We start from the raw sequence: 16,300 nt of genomic DNA on the forward strand, positions 1-16,300 counted from the left end.
GAGGAGGCTTGACAGTCACCTGGCTGGGGTCGTTTGACCTCGGTCCTCTTTCCTGCCAGCGGCAGGGGGTCAGAAATGATGATCCAGTGTGGTGCCTTCTGACTCTATAATCTATGAATCTATGAAAAAAATAGCAGGTATTTACATGGATGCTGAAACTATTCCACAGCTGCATAAAATGGGAATAAAATATATTTTACCAAGCTACATAACTACTAGGGCACAAGACAACCACAGGCTTAGTAATAAATCTCCTCTATATGCAGGTTTTCCATAATTTTACATTAGAAGAATATTCAAGAATGCGTATAAGCTGTGGGTAATGCCACAGTCAGAGTCAGAATATGTTGTAGAAAGAGCACATGTCTGATGCTGCATAGCAGTTCCCATTACCAGCTGTATCATGGGGGGGTGTCATGAGCAGAGATGAGTGAATATTGCTTCAGTAAAACTCTTCAGTAATTACTTCAATAACATTTGCCTCGCTTTCTGTTTATAAAATGCCCAAGGGGAGATTAAAATATTTTTTCCCAAATCCTTCAGTCTTTGAGAGTAGATAATGAAACTTTTCTTGATTTTTTTGTTTATTTTATACCCAGTATTCAAAAATCAACTCTCGTCTTTAAATGGTCCTCAGAAAAATTAAAATATGAACAGCCAAAAGGACACAGCATATTGAAAAGAAATGGCTGGTGAAAACCAACCCTCCAATTGCCCTGCAAAACAAGTCTCACTTAGCCACATACTTCTTTTCCCATACACATGACAAAATATGACCATGCTGCAGACCAAAGTCAGCCTCTAACAGATGACAGTCAGCAGATTCTACAATTAAGTATCCCTTTTCTACACTTGCCCTCTTTCTTCTAAAGGAAATATGTTTTCACCTGAACTCTCTTGTCTGTTGATACTTCACTGGGCACAGCTGTGACCAACAGTGCTTTTTTTCTAGCTGTGCATGGTAAGAAAGCATCAACTTTCCTTCCCAATGTGGATGTGTGTGATGATTTACATTAAATGCATTCTGTGGTCTGCACTGATTCCCTGTTGACTTCCAAGACCTCGATACTGCAAAGACTTACATATATTTGTAACTTTACACACTGTACATAATTCCCCTGAGGTCAACGTTGGGTTTAGTATGTTAAGCCCCTAATTGATTCTGACCTGCCCACTTGGGCTAATGCAGAGCATTTCCAATTTAATGCTGATTAACAAAACATTGATCCCAACAAAATTATTCTTTAACTCTATGATCCAGAATTCATTTCTTGTGCATTCCTATTGAACTGAAAGTTTCAGTAGGGATGAATTTAGTTTATGGTGCTAAATCATGTTCAGGGATTTGGGCACAACATCAAAAATGTTTTGATCTAGTTAAAAAAGTAGTTTTATGGGAAATAAACATTTTTCAAAGTTATTTCTGGTCCAGAGAGGCTGAAATCAACCCCTTAGGAGATTTTTTTTTAAAATAAAATAATCTATTTCCTCCCCTCATTTTTATTACATATTATTGAAAATGGCATTAGAAAAAAATTACTAAAATGTTGCTTGGTTTTCAGTAAATGGTAGATGATTTTTTTCTTAATTGGATGAACAGGGTACTGATCTGGAGTCTAAGGATTCAGCCTACAGACTTGAGCATCCCACATCTCAAATGGCTCTGTTGACCCGTCAGCCCATTGGACATTCTGAAACAGGTCTCATTCCAGCAATTCCCAATGAAAGCATTGATTTTAACAAACCAGCATTTTCTAATGAATAAACATTTAAGCAAAAAAAAAATCCTCTTGCCATCTCCAACAGCCAGTTGGACCAGAGCAGCTGTGAGGGGAGGTACGGAGGCCATGGAGAAGAGCGCCCAGCACTCTGCAGTTTTTTTTCCCCTATGGGGTTTTTTTAGTTTACCTTTTTCCTCTCCCTTTTTCTTGCGAGTCATGGAGGGGAAAGTAGGCATCTGCCTCCTCCAGGCGGAGGCACAGATAGAGGCTGAAGCCCAGAGGGGCTAGAGGTCCTGACTCACACTAGGTGGGCTAGGACCCAACAGATAGGCTGTGGGAGCCACAGCCAAGGCTAGATCGGGAGCACAGGAGAGAAAAGACCCTCCTTACACTACCTGGACAGGTTGGCATTTGGAAAAGGAGGAAGGGAGAGGCGGCAAGGCACCCTCAGCTAAATTCTGGTCACCTAAGGGCAGCCTCCTAAAATATCACTCTAACCATAACATCAAGGTATGGCAGGAAAAAGAGACACAAGGGAGCCAGCTAAGGAGGCCAGGGCTGGCAGACAGGTGCCATGCAGACACCATAGGGCAACCACCCCTGGAGGTGCACCCTGTTACATATGGATGCCTTATCCATCACCCAGACAACGTGTTCACAGCAATGCTATCAATGTAGTCTCTGTGACATAACTAGGTCTGTTCTCCAGATGAAAAAACTTCTCAGGACACTCTTAACGCTATCTTATGGATAAACCCAACCAAAAGTAGAGAACTACAACCTGGATGGCTGTTGGGAAGATTGTCGAGGTCCAGTGACTCTGTTTTGGAGAGATTGCCAGACAACACTTTTTGTAAGTTGGCACAACGCATCCTTTCTAATAGAGGCATTCACAAACAGCATGAGACTGGGTGCATTTTTTTTCTCCATTATGTTTCACCAAGCAGGAAGTATCTGTCTACAATACTGGTTTTGGAATGAAAAATCCTAATTTATCTAAATGTAGTAAAATAGCCTAAAATCAGACAGGGGGCAATTTAACTTTGTATCTTCAATCATCACCTTGAATCCACAGAAACAGACCATTCAGTATGAATCTGTTTGTCTTCACAATACCATGAAACATCCTAAACTTCTGGAGAGATTCATTCAGTGGGAAGAGACTTCCTACTTCTCAAAGCAAACTGATTCAAGGTGATCACTATACAACATACTCCATTGTAGACGCAACCACAGGGACTCGAAAGAAGGTTATGTTCTTTGTTTCCATAGTGGAAAGAAAAACTCTTCCATACCACACAATAATTTTTCCAGGATTTTAGATGATGAAAATCTTTACACAAACATTTGCCTTCGTCACTTTTCAAGCCATAACAATTTTTCCAAGCCAAATTGACATGGTTCAAATGAGACTTCATATTGAAATGAAGCTAGGTGCATACCAATGGAGAATGCTATTTCTGAATAGCAATGGTAAATGTAGTATCTCAATAGCTTTTCAGAATATGTTGGTGTAAACCTTCAATATGAATTCACACAAAAGGGTACAATAAATTATTGCAATGAGCCTAATATTTTTTCCTTTAGGAAAAATGTGTGTGTCACCTTTATTATTTCCACACACTTTGTAATTCTGGTATTGCTTGTGTTTGTTATGCATAATGCCGATTGATCATTTATACTAATTTTAGATTCAATAATGAATGCAGCGTGGCTGATACTAATTGATGTTTTCTTTCCGTAATGAATGATTTGACACTGATTCTGCATGCTGGCTCTTTCCGGGTCAAGCAAGAGGGAAAGCCATGTGGCATTATTTTGTGTTGCCAGGGAGCACGCAGAATTCAGGCTTTTATAATAACATGAGATTGTGTCTAACAGCACCCATGAGCCATTGCTGGCATTCACTGGCGATCTTGTTGAGACGGTTTTCATTAAAATATATGTAGTATACTCATCCTGGGGACAAAGGCCAGTGACTTTATTTTGTCTGGGGCTAAGGATAGTTCCCATGCCCCCCACACACCTCCCTCAAAGATTGCCATCTTTATTAAGCCAACCTGTCATTCCAAACAAGGAGTCTTGACAAGAAGCAGCAAGCCTATTCTCTAGGGCTTAAGCAATTAGTTTCCTGGTCCGGTTGCAGGTGTTATTTTTTGACCTTTAAAGCACTAAATAGCTTGGTTCCTGGTTTCCTTAGAAACTGCCTTACATAATACAGCCGTATTTGTGATCACCAGAGGTGTTTGAAAGTACAATACTCAGGTTTAAAAAAGGAAGGAGCTACAAAGGGGCATTTTCAAGAAGGGACTCTCAACTTTGGAACTCTGTTCTCTCCATGTTTGATGGGAGTGGGATTTGTTCATCTTAATGACCTACTGGCAAGTCTAGCTGTTCTCCAAGTCCTTTCCTCACAAGAGGGCAGACTTTTATTTTAATGTAGGTTGAACAGGTTTTTGTTTGGCGTCTCTTTTCTAGGTATTAATCTAATTCAATGGTTGTATATATGATGGGAAATGGAAGACATTCACAGTTTCAGATGCTTTAATAAACTGAAATAATAAATGAAGTGGAAACGACAGAAACGGAAGGCAACATGGGCCAAATTAATCCCTGATGTAACTACCTGAGGCAATGACACAATGCACTAAGAGGAAACTTTGTAATATGTAAACTTTTGAAATCCAAAATTCAGCACCATAACAACTTCTTTGCAAAGGGAAAACAAAGGGTCTATGAGACATAAAATGGCTTACAAAAACATTGGGCAGTTCCAACTTCAGAACCTGTCGAGCATTTTTTCCTCTTGATGTATGTGTGAGAGTACCATTAGGATAATTGGAAAGAGGATTTGGAAATAGTTGCCTGATAGTGAGATTTACCCAAAGTTCCAGTTCAACAAATCCAGAACATGTCAGAAGACCACAGGTTAAAGAATAAGAACAGGCAAAATACAGCTGAATGATTTTCAGTGTACCCACACATGGTGCACACTAGCTGACACACTGCTAATGCTGTGCAAAGTCTATATAATCCTAAATCCCAGCTAAATATCAAACTAACCTGAGCCTAGTTCTGAAGAAAGCATGGCAGCGTGCAGTAGTTTCATTCACTTTATGAACAAATCTATAATTTTGTGCACTTTGGCCATTTCATTTGGAACTCTTATGATGCTGAGACTCAAATTCAGACTCGATGAGTAGAGGATGCAAATGGGAACTGATTGAAATATGTGAAAATAATTACTTCATTTTGCTATTTTGGTTTTGGTCAGGTGGGGGAGGTTGGTAGTTTATAACATTTCTAAATTTGAATACTTTCCAATTTGACAAATTTCAGCCAGAAACATTGTTGGCTAGGTACGGGATTTAAAAAAAAAATTGTCAAGACATTCATTATAATTGGCATTTTTTCCCCCATCATGAAACAGTTTTGAAAACCATCTTCTTGTTGAAATTTGAAAAATTCATAAAATTCTTGTCTTCAGGGACAACATTCAGGAAATATTTGCAAAGGAGATGGGGAGGGGAGGGGGAACTTTGCAGACCAACACCTTGAACAATTCTCAGATCCAAATTGTGAGGGTGGCTCTCTATCATTATAATGGTAGGGTCCAAACCATGACATCCAAGAACTCTTGGTCAGTAAGGAAGTTTCAGCCTAAAAATAAGGTTGCATCTCTGAGTTTTCTCTAGTGAAAATGGAACTTGAAGCAGACTATCACAGTCTGTCTTGTACATAGTTTAAAGGGAGGAATCCTGACTATTATTCTAGTACACTTCAGCACCACAGCATGTGAGCACTTCATAATCACTGAATTAATTTTTACAATTCCCCTACAAGATATAGAAGGCTATTTTCATTTTACAGGAATATAGGTTGTAGCCATGTTAGTCTAAAAAGCATAGGCAGACAAATCTCATGGGACAGAGGCACTATCTTTTATTAGACCAACTAAATAGTGCCCTCCACCCCCCCCCCCCCAAAAAAAAACAGAAAGTAGCTTTCTTTGCAAGCTTTTGGGCCCAAACACCCTTCATCAGGCAGAGGAGACTTAAAAACTTTTTGCTACTATTTAATTGTCTAATAAAAGATATCGCCCCTACCCCAAGAGTGTTGTCTGTCTATGCTTTTTAGACCAACATGGTTACAACCTATATCTCTGAAAGATATTGTAATTAGCTATTTGGAAATGTAAACTTCACTGCTGAACAGGAAAGAAGCAAGATTCAAAACCCTGCCTGACATCTGAGACTTTCAGGGAAGGAGCCTGCTGGAGCCTACTTTACATACTCACAGAGCAGCTTTTTCACAAATGGACTTTGAAATCCAGGGAAACCCTACCATCCTTTAGCTCCCTTGTGCAAAATGAAGTTTCTTTTCTACCTGGGAGAACTTTTACAATTCTTTAATTCTCCTTTGCCTGATAAAGGGCATTTAGCCCCAAAAGCTTGCAAAGAGAGAGTTTTTTTCCTTCTATTTAGTTGCTCTAATAAAAGATATTACCACTGCCCCAAGCATTTTGTCTGCCCTTTTCATTTTACAGCAGTGGGCCTGATAAGCTTAGTTTAAAGGTAGGTTCAAGGCTAGTTCTAGAATGGCCAGAATGGGTGGGAGTTCAGGCACAGCCCTCTTTTCGTGTTTCCTGTTGACTAACTCTAGCTAGCTCCTTATTCAGTGTCTATGAACTGTCCTTTGGAGATGCCCAACACTCCCCTTAGTGACTACACAGGGAGCTAGGCATCTAAGCCTTTCTTAATCCTCTCCCTAGGACCAGGTCCCTAATTTTTAGATGCTGTAGTGTCTATGTTGAAGGCCTGTAGAGGGCTAAGATTCTGCCCTGACTTGCCCAGGGTCACAGAGGAGGTCCATGCTAAGCTGGTTACTGAATTTAGTCCCCAAATTCATCTGCTAGACAACCTTCTTTTACTGTCCAGTCCTGAGATATAACAAAGCAGCCAGAAACTCAAGGTAGTGGGACACATGGGGGCAGCAGCAGTTTCTGGTTGCTGTTGTGCTGCTGGTGTGATTGTGCAGTGCAGCAGCAGCTGGTATTTTTTCTGCACCTCCTGCCCACAAGTCAGAGCCCTACTTATACTACTGGCTCACTCAATACCTTTCAAGTCCTTGCTACAAAAGTGTAACATTTTGCCGCAGTTCCAGAGGTGTGAGTTCAAGCCTCCTTCTGGGCTCATGTGAAAGGCCACACCAAAAAACTCGGATGTGTATGGGTGCATGGTCATTTGGGCTGTGGGAGTCTAAAGCAGCTCTATCTATTTAGGTATCAAAAAGGACACCTGAACCCTGCAGCCCTTTGTGCTAAGATAGTTAAGACATGCCAGGTTGTGTAACTAGCTGCAGAACTGCTTTGGATGCTGCTAGCTACAGAAACTGGCATGTCTTAACTATCCTAGCACAAAGGGCCACAGGGTTCAGGTGGACTTTGATACCCGAATTGAATACCCCATCTGCTTGAAGTCACTTATGGAAACACTTTTCCTTCTCACTTCCGTAATTTGTGTGAAACTTCAAAGAAAAGTTGCTGCGCCTCATCCTCTCCCATGAGGAGTATGTGAAAGGCAGCATCTTACTCTCTACCTGTGTCCCTTGCTGTCACTTCGTAATAATCTGACCTCCAATTATCGGATTGGAATAATTGATTATGGACTGAAGTTGTACAGCTTTGGGGAATTAAATTACTTAAAAGGTTTGAAATAATTGATTATAAGCTGTCAACGCATGGAACTGCATTGCTCCAAAGTGTTATAGACTTGCTTCCTAAAGAGCTTGTAGGTCCTCTACCAATTTTTTGTGATTAAATTTTTGTTGTGGTTAGAATTGTTAATACACTATTGAATGCACTGTTTACTTTATTGCTCTATACAGAAGTCAACATTATTCACTGTTAAGTATGTTTAGGTCTGACCAAGCCAAAATCTTTAGCATAGCCAAGTTTGTGCCAACTCAAGTGGGACTGGTGAGTCAAAATGTGAAAGAGGCTAGTGTAGCCAATTTTAGACATCACTAAAATACATCAGAAAGGATGTGTGATAATGTGTAGATATAGACAAACTATTAATATGCCGTTTTCCTCTTTCAGAGATGGGGTACTGAGCCAGTTTAGATTATTTATTAGGTTTGAATCTTGGTCCTTTTGTCTTTTATACTCACACTAAGTATTTTGCTGGTTCAGAACCTGTCAGTATACCAACAACGAGCCAGTATTATGCATAGTGCTCTCTGGGGCATGGTGAGTTAAGAGCTGTGCTGAATGTGTGTGGTCAATGTACCTCAAAGATGTGAAACATCTGCTCAGGTAGAGTTCAGAGGCAATTGCTAGAGTGGGTGTCAGATACTGAACCCATCTGAAGAGCAGCATAGCTGTTGTTAATGTGGATCCACTTGCAAGGTTCCACTTGCTCTGTTAACTCAATCCGTTGCTGTTAGTTTCTCTCTCAACAGTCTAATCCGAAATATTTCAGCCATGAAGAAAAGGAAATAAGACCTCATCAGGAATACTATCTAAAATTCCAGTCACTTGTGTTGAAGGAAAAATGAATTCACATTGGAACAGGTGCAGGGGAGGACGATTACAATGATCAGAGGACTAAAGAATCCATCTTATTGAAAGGATTCTTTCCATAAGGAAGTTTGGTTCGTTTAGGATTACAAAACATAGGCTGAGAGAGGAGATATACCACATCTCTATAAATACACAAGGGAGGAAAAGAACTATTTAACCTGGAGGACAGAGCTAGCCGAAGAAGGAATAAGTATAACCCGGTTATGAATAAAGTTATGCTGGAATTGGACTGTTTTGAACCATCAGAGGAGGGAAGCTGAGTTACAGCCATCAGCAGGAATAGTGGAGACAAAACACCAAGCCAGCTTTAAGATGGAAGCTGTTCCATTTATGAAAGGATTATTTGACATGGTTGCTTCTAGTGAAAAGGACTGGACTTAATGAGCTATGAAGGCCTTTTGTTCCTATGGGTCCTTTGCTCTGGTTAGTGGTTAAAGAAACATTTTATTTAAACTATTGTTAAAATATTTAACTATTTTATTTCAAGAAACAGACCATCATGCTCTTCTCCTTCATTTCAATGCATCTTATTGCCATTGATTCTCAAGCAGGGTTCTAGGATACCTCGGGATGCCACGAGATCCTTTTAAGAGCGTTACGGGGTGACGCACAATATTAGCGCTGTTTGGTGAGCAAACACCAATGCATGGTTCACAAGATAAACCCAGATATTTCAAACAGGAATCCATGGTATCAAAAACATTCTGACTTGTCATAGCTTTCCTACTTCTTTGCAATAGAAGAATTGTTCTATGACTAGTCCGTAGTTAAAAATTAATGAAGGCTCAAAGCTGGACTTTCTGAGGAGTGCCTTGGGCCTAAAACAGTTAAGAACCATTGATAAGCCCTGACAATGTAGCCACTCAATAACCCTAAATAACAGAAATGGGCCCAAATTAAGCTATGGAATTTGAATAACCTTAAGTGAGGGCAGGAGCATCAAACATTAAAACTGGATCTAAATTCAAATGTGAAGCCTTATTCACCACTGCATTGCTTTAGTTTTAGATCTGTGAAATTCCACTGATTACACCAGCATAAAACTAAAGCAACCCAGTGGTGAATCAGGCCCTTCATGCCTAGATCTTTTTTTTTCCAGAAGGACTGAAACAAAGTCCTGTATCCTGAGCCTGGAGTTATTTTTAATTATGGCTCAAATTTTGCAGCAGGTTCTGTGTTAATAATGGGCAAGTTTGAGCACAGAACTGCACATCTTGCATCCAGACCTACTGAAAAAAAAAGAGAAGTTTTGCTAGATGTAGAAAAGGAGATGGTGCCTAAAACCATCACTCACAAAACAAAATTGCAGCTCCTTCTAGTCTGCTTGACAAATGCAAAGTACGTTCACTAGAATTACAGCTAATAAAAGGATTATGTAACTGAAAAAGTATTGGCTTTAGTTGTCTATCTCATGAGTGATTTTCAGAGGCTTAATTTTTCAGTGTTCAGCAAGACCCCTCTTTAAAAACAGGTCCCTTAAAAGTGTCTTATACTGAACACTCGGGCTGCGTCAAGACAAATGTGGACATTTGGGTCCCTGGGGACAAGCAGCGGCACTGCACCTTGCACTGCAGCTACTTGTCCCCGGGGAGTGTCCATGCCACATGCGCTTTGGTGCGCGGCAAGTTACCCCAGGTGGGGTAGGGGAGGCTGGGGCCAGCACTGGACTGGCCCCAGCAGCCTTATCTGGGGGCTGGGGGCCTCCTGGGGCTGCAGCAGTGGTGATCCTGCCAGGCAGAGCCTAGCTGGCAGCCATAGCAGGGCTCTGGGTGGCCCGGCTCTGCTTTTCAGCAGCACACACTGCCCATGTGAATGCTGCTCTGCCTTTCCCCACCCCCCCATCAGGTTTTTTTGACCCCTGGATATCCAAGCATAAAAAAAACCCACAGAAAAAAAAATCAGAACAGTACATGCATGGGCAGTGCACCCTTGCAGCATGGAGAACACCTGACTGTGCAGTATGTGGCACTGCAGACATGTTTGCGGAGCCACATACCACATGGCCACATTCATCTGCACATGCCCTCAGGATGCATCCACCCATGCAGGCATGTACACTTGCTGCAGCTCAAATAGCAGCAGCACAAATTTGTGCTTCAGCACACATGCCTGAACCTGCATTTTGGTGCGGGGCAAATTGTGCCTCTTGGGGCAAATTGACCCTGCCCAGCTCCTCCTGGATCTCCATCTTCAGAGACTGAGGACAGCACCTGTGCTGGCCACAGCAGTATTAAAACCTGCCCTGGAGACCAGCTCAGGGCTACTTGCCCTCAGGAGCTTCAGACCAGGTCACTTTTCTATTGTCTCTATATGCTCATGTGCCACACAATCCATCATGCCACCCTTGCATCCTGCCCAAACACCAAGTGGCAGGACCTGCTTGGCTGGGGCACTCCACCCTCACCCCACGAGCCACTGGGGACCTCAGCTGATGGCTCCTCCATGGAGCCATTGCCACAGGTGTGTATGTGACAAGCTTCACAGACACACCAGTCTCCCGCCCCTTCTACAGGCAGAGGGAGACCCTGGCACACTTGACCCTCAAGTGCACCAAACTGCAGCCCCTCCACCTCCAGAACCTCCTCTGGAGGAGGAAGGCGGATCTGGCTGGGAAGGTGCCCGGAGACTGTGGGGCCACTTTCCTCTCCCTTGTCTGTGCACGTTTCTGGGCGAAGCACCAGTGGGCGACATCCACTGGGTCCTTGGATGCCTTTGAGGACCAGTGTGTGCAGCTCGGTGTCACCCTCAGGTGCACTTATTTTCACTTTTTGACCCTTTGACCCACACAACACTCCTATCCTGTTTTATTCATTAGTTGTCCCAAGACCGTAGTTGTACCAATCACTCATTATCCCCACACAGGGTTACTAGTTAGCCAGGTGGGCTTTAGGGCCCATGGTATGAGCGTTACAAATAGACAAGTGGCCAGAGCTGCGCCATGCTGTGCGAGGGCTCTGCCAGCGGTGGGCCCTGAGGGCAGCACCCCTCCAGCAGTCCCCCCCACACCCCAAAAGTCCCCCACACTCCTACTTACCAGGGGTGGCACCTGGGTCCAGGTCACAGCTGCAGCCTTGCCCTGCTCCTAAATGCCCCAGCACGCTAAGGCAGCATGCTGGAGCAGCAGGGAAAGGGGACAGGCATGGAGATGCTCTGGCAGGATGCCAGAGCATCTCCTTGGAGGACTCAGTCTCTGGTTGCTTGAGGACATGCTCCAGGAGCGTGCCCTGCACCACTCTTTTTCAGCAGGGTTTTTTTTTTATACCGGGATTTCCTGGTATCAAATTTATAGTCTGTGCTGCAAATATGCAGTGCAGGGAACATTTTTTTGTTCCCAGTGTGTCTCTTGCGGCATCTCAAAACTGCTTTGAGATACTGCAACAGGCACATGCGCACTCATCTAGATGTGCCCTCAGAGTCATTAATCTTAGCATAGCTTTCTTGCTTCTGGGTGAAAAAGTTATAATGTGTGAGGAAGATAATGATGTTAAGGAAGTTTGCAATGTCTTAGCCAGGAATCAATGTGTATAACAATCAACCAATATACAACATGTAAAAAAAAAAAAAAAAACCCACAATCTCAGTAACAACTAAATATGTTACGATGCTTAGACACATCAAAACTGCCCACTGCCCATTTGAAGCATCACACATCGAAAGCCGCACTTTCAGGATCAATGCAAAAAACAGAATGTTCCTCAAAGGATAATATGCCTTTAGTTTAGAATGAAGATTCGGGGCTGATATGATAAGGTATTCAACTATGATCCTGTTATCTCATCAACCTGACAAAAAGCATTTGCAAAATTTTTTATTTCAATATTTGATTCAATCTGCTACTGCTGGCCACACAAAACAGGGATAAAGGGACTTTGGACCAATGGCAAAGCATGTTTCTAACATTTCTGAATTTTCAAGAGAAAGCTGTTGTATAATTCTTAACCTATATGTTTTTTCATGCAGGAATGATAGATGCAAAATATACTTCCCTTGCCATAAAATCAAGTCAAGATCCCCTTTCTCCTGAAGCTCTGAACAGTTCTGTAAGGTTGATTTCTTTGCTAATATTTCACTATATCTTACTGAATAAAGGATTTGCATGACTACAATTGCTTGGAAAACATCATTGGTAAGACAATTCCTCCCCACTTCAGTAGAACTGCATAAAGCTTATGTACTACATCCTCTATCCAACTGAGACTGTGAGAAAAAAAATGTATCTTTTGAGTCAGTCACCTTGAATCAGGTAATAGCACTCACAAGACTTCTTTGAGCATCAGTTAAGTGCCAACGAATTGGAACTAACAAATGAACAGGGAGGCATTTTGGATCTAAGAATGAATGATATGGCTGTATTGGGAGACCTGTTTTGAGGTTAACCTTGGGGTCTTGAACATCAAGATGATACACGCTAAAAGGAAGTGAACTACCCCACTGCTGAGTGTCCTTGACTAGCCATCTTTAACAGGTGTCACACCGCCTGCGGGGAGAAGAGGAGGTTTTGTTACTGTGCAGACTGGGTTCCACACTGCAGTAAAGCTATTTCCACCCAACAGAAGAAGCATAGAATAGGAAGAAGCTGCATTTTAGAATAATAGTCTAACATAAAATTTCTCCAAACACCTGCCACACAAATTCTTCTACGGAGGTGAGGGACAAACTGCAGGAGAGTTGGACGAGATACCCTTGAGGTTCTTTTCAACCCTTTGACTCCATGATTCTGATAAGAACCTCAGCTGCACTCCTACATGTGTGGAGCAGAAAAGAAACAATAAAGTAATGAAAGAAGAATAATCATTTCAAAGTAATAAGTATCGTGATTACTGTAGGACACTGCATTCTTTCATTGTTCCAGATGGCTCAGATACTACCACTGCCCTCCACAATGGTACTTCCACCAGTCTTCCAATGCTGTGAGTATTTCTGTCACTGACTCACCTGCAATAACATTGAGAATTCATTTGGATCCAGAAGAACAAAGAAATGATCCTGCCCTGATTTTTTTCCCTAGTGAAGCTGTTAAAGTCCTAAATTATCCTTTAAGCAGCTTCTGCTGTCGTTAATAAAGCTATGAGCATAGGCACTGTGTGGGGGAGGCATGGGGGGCATGTGCCCCCCCTGAGAGTGCTGGTGCCAACCCCTGACAGCAAGCACTCCAGCTGGTAGCGGGGCATGGAGAGCGCTAGTGCCCCACTGAAACTGACTCCGCTGGCCACCAGCTGACCACTGGGGGACCCCCCCCCCGCGGTCATACCCTGCTGGTGCCCCCCACCCCCAGACTCAGGAGGCACCAGTCACCCATAGCTATGAGGATCACCCTTCAATTACAATATGGTCAGCAGTGTTAATTCAGTGACCTAACCTTCCATATTTGTATTGTTTTTGGCAAAACCCTGATAATAATATATCTATTCCCATATGGATTCAGAGGGGCATCTTCATAAAACAGCCCCTTTCCATCACTGGAGGGTAGTCATCCTTGATGGAGTTGAGATAGACAAAAAGGACTGTGCCCCCTAACCCAGTCGTGCACACAGCAGGGGACATCAGGGACACAAATTGGGTGGTATTTGCAGCAAAGACAGCATAGCTAGAATCATGGAAGAGATTCTAGCTATCATCATGGAAGAGACCTCAGGAGATCATCTAGTCTAGCCCTCTGCTCAAGGCAGGTTCGTCTCTGTCTAAACCATCCCACTGAAGTGTTTGTCTTACCTGCTCTTAAAAACTTCCAGGGGTGGAGAATCCACAACCTCCTGGGGTGACCTGTTCCAATGCTTCACCACCCTCATAGTGACAAAGCACTTCCTAATCTCCAAACTAAATTTCTTCTGCTGCAATTTGAGACCATTGCTCCTAGTCTGGTTCTCAGCTGCCTTCCCTGACTAAACCTCAAAGAAGAAAGTATTGAATCCCAAAGAGTAGGGGGTCTACCCTAGAATCACCCTAGCGATGAAATGGACTCTGCTTGCGCTGGGCATTGAAGTTCACATCATTGGCTGACATGAGAGAAATTACCCTATAGTTTCAAGGGAGATGTCTTGAATAGTGCCAAACAGCCAGTTAAGTATAGTTTTCCCATATATTCCATTGTGGCACCTGAATTGTTACAAATCCAATACCCAATATGCTTTCTCTTCTCTAAGTATGTGACCTTGATTTTATTGACACAGAGAACAAATGACAGCCCATCTTACTGACATGTTGGGAATAATAATTCACAGACACATCTGCCTGGTTTCCTTTTACTGTTTCATAGTACAAACTTTTGTTCAAATCCACCTTTGCCTCTTCAGTCCTCCCTATGCATGTTCTTTCACAGCATCTGATGAAATGAGCTTGGGCTCACAAATGCTTGTGACACACACTCACTCACTCACACTTTGGTTAGCCTATAAGGTGCAAATCTACCCTCTTTCTAAAGAATCAGACTTGTCTCATAGTGACTATGGAGGACAGTGTTGCCCATGGCATGAGTAATGGAGTCAGAGAGTCCTTTCTCTGAAAGCTATCTCTAGTACCTCTGTCTCAGATATTCCACTGACAGCCTTCAGATTAATTAATTCCCTACAGCGTGAAGATAAGACAGACTTGGTTAATTCTTCAACCTCCATAATCAATGGAAACATCTGAAGAAAAGGAAATAAGAGGAAAACATGATAGCAGTTCTCAAATATCTGAAATTCTGTCATGTTCTTGCTTCTATGGAAGGCAGGGCACAAAGCAATGAGTTTTAACAGAAGAAAACCAATTTTAGATTAAAACCCAAGAAAAACTTCCTAACCTTAAGAGTAGTAGGACAATAGAACAAGCTGCCTAGGGAAGTTATAAAAGAAGAAGAGAATGTTAGACAGACATCTGTCTAGGATGGATTAGAAAAAGTGCATCTCGCATCTGTGCAAGGGACAGATGGATTAAATGACCCTTGAGGTATCTTCCAACCCTATATTTCATGATTGTATGATTTTAACTCTACAGAAAATAAATACCTCAGCATTTCAAAAACTGCCTATTAAGAAATTTTTAAAAACCCAAATTCCAGTGTTATACATGCAAAGCCCATGGGTTGACTTTTCATCATGTCCCTTTTAGTGAACAATTCAATAATTCAGGAGCTAACACTTACCTTTTCTAGGAATGCATTCTGGCGAGTACCTCTTCTTGGCAATTTAGAAACTGTAGAGGCATTTAGACCTATAAAACTACTAAAGTACATGTGACCTGTATCTTTCATATTGTTCAAGAAGTGTTCATTACTGGTTTTTCAAATTCCCTAGGGAAATTATAGTTTTGTATTAATATGTGAATACATTTCTAGTGCTGGAGTCATTTCAGATGAATAATTTGAAATATGCAAAAGTAACTCTATCACAGATGTTTTATGGCATAATGAGACCTTAGTAATACTTATTAAACATGCTAGTAAATCAACATTGTTGAAAGCACAGTGGTAACCCAAGTTATTTTCCTAATTTTCACGATGATAAGAATCTATATTAGGAGGGGGGAAAGAGCAATAAAAACACAATAGATTAGCACATCTATATGGCTTCATCCCACACAGTTGCTTTAATTTTTGGTATAGTGACATCTCAAATCCATCAGATGGCAAAAGGAAATGAATCGCAACGCATTCCTGATTTTTCCAGTCTTTCCAAATGGAAAAGACCATGGGAAAATGGGATTTGAAGAAGGCTTTGAACATAAATGTGTGCAATATGTACAGAGTGGGCAAATATTACCTCTGTGCACAGAACTGACACACAGCTCTGCTTCCTTCCCACTGAAGCGCCCCAGGAATACACTTGGGAACTCCCCATTTGGACTACTCAAGTAATACAGAAGCTACTTAGAGAAGGGGTGCTCAACCCATGGCCCAGATCCAGCCCACATGACTCCACACAGGCCCAGAAATTTAGCAGGCAGAGAATGGTGGCACAACTCCCCCACCCCCACATCTCCAGACCTATGGGGAGCTCTGGTCTCTATGTATTGGACT

Source organism: Alligator mississippiensis, chromosome 3 (assembly GCF_030867095.1).
Source record: "Alligator mississippiensis isolate rAllMis1 chromosome 3, rAllMis1, whole genome shotgun sequence".
NCBI lineage: Eukaryota > Metazoa > Chordata > Crocodylia > Alligatoridae > Alligator > Alligator mississippiensis.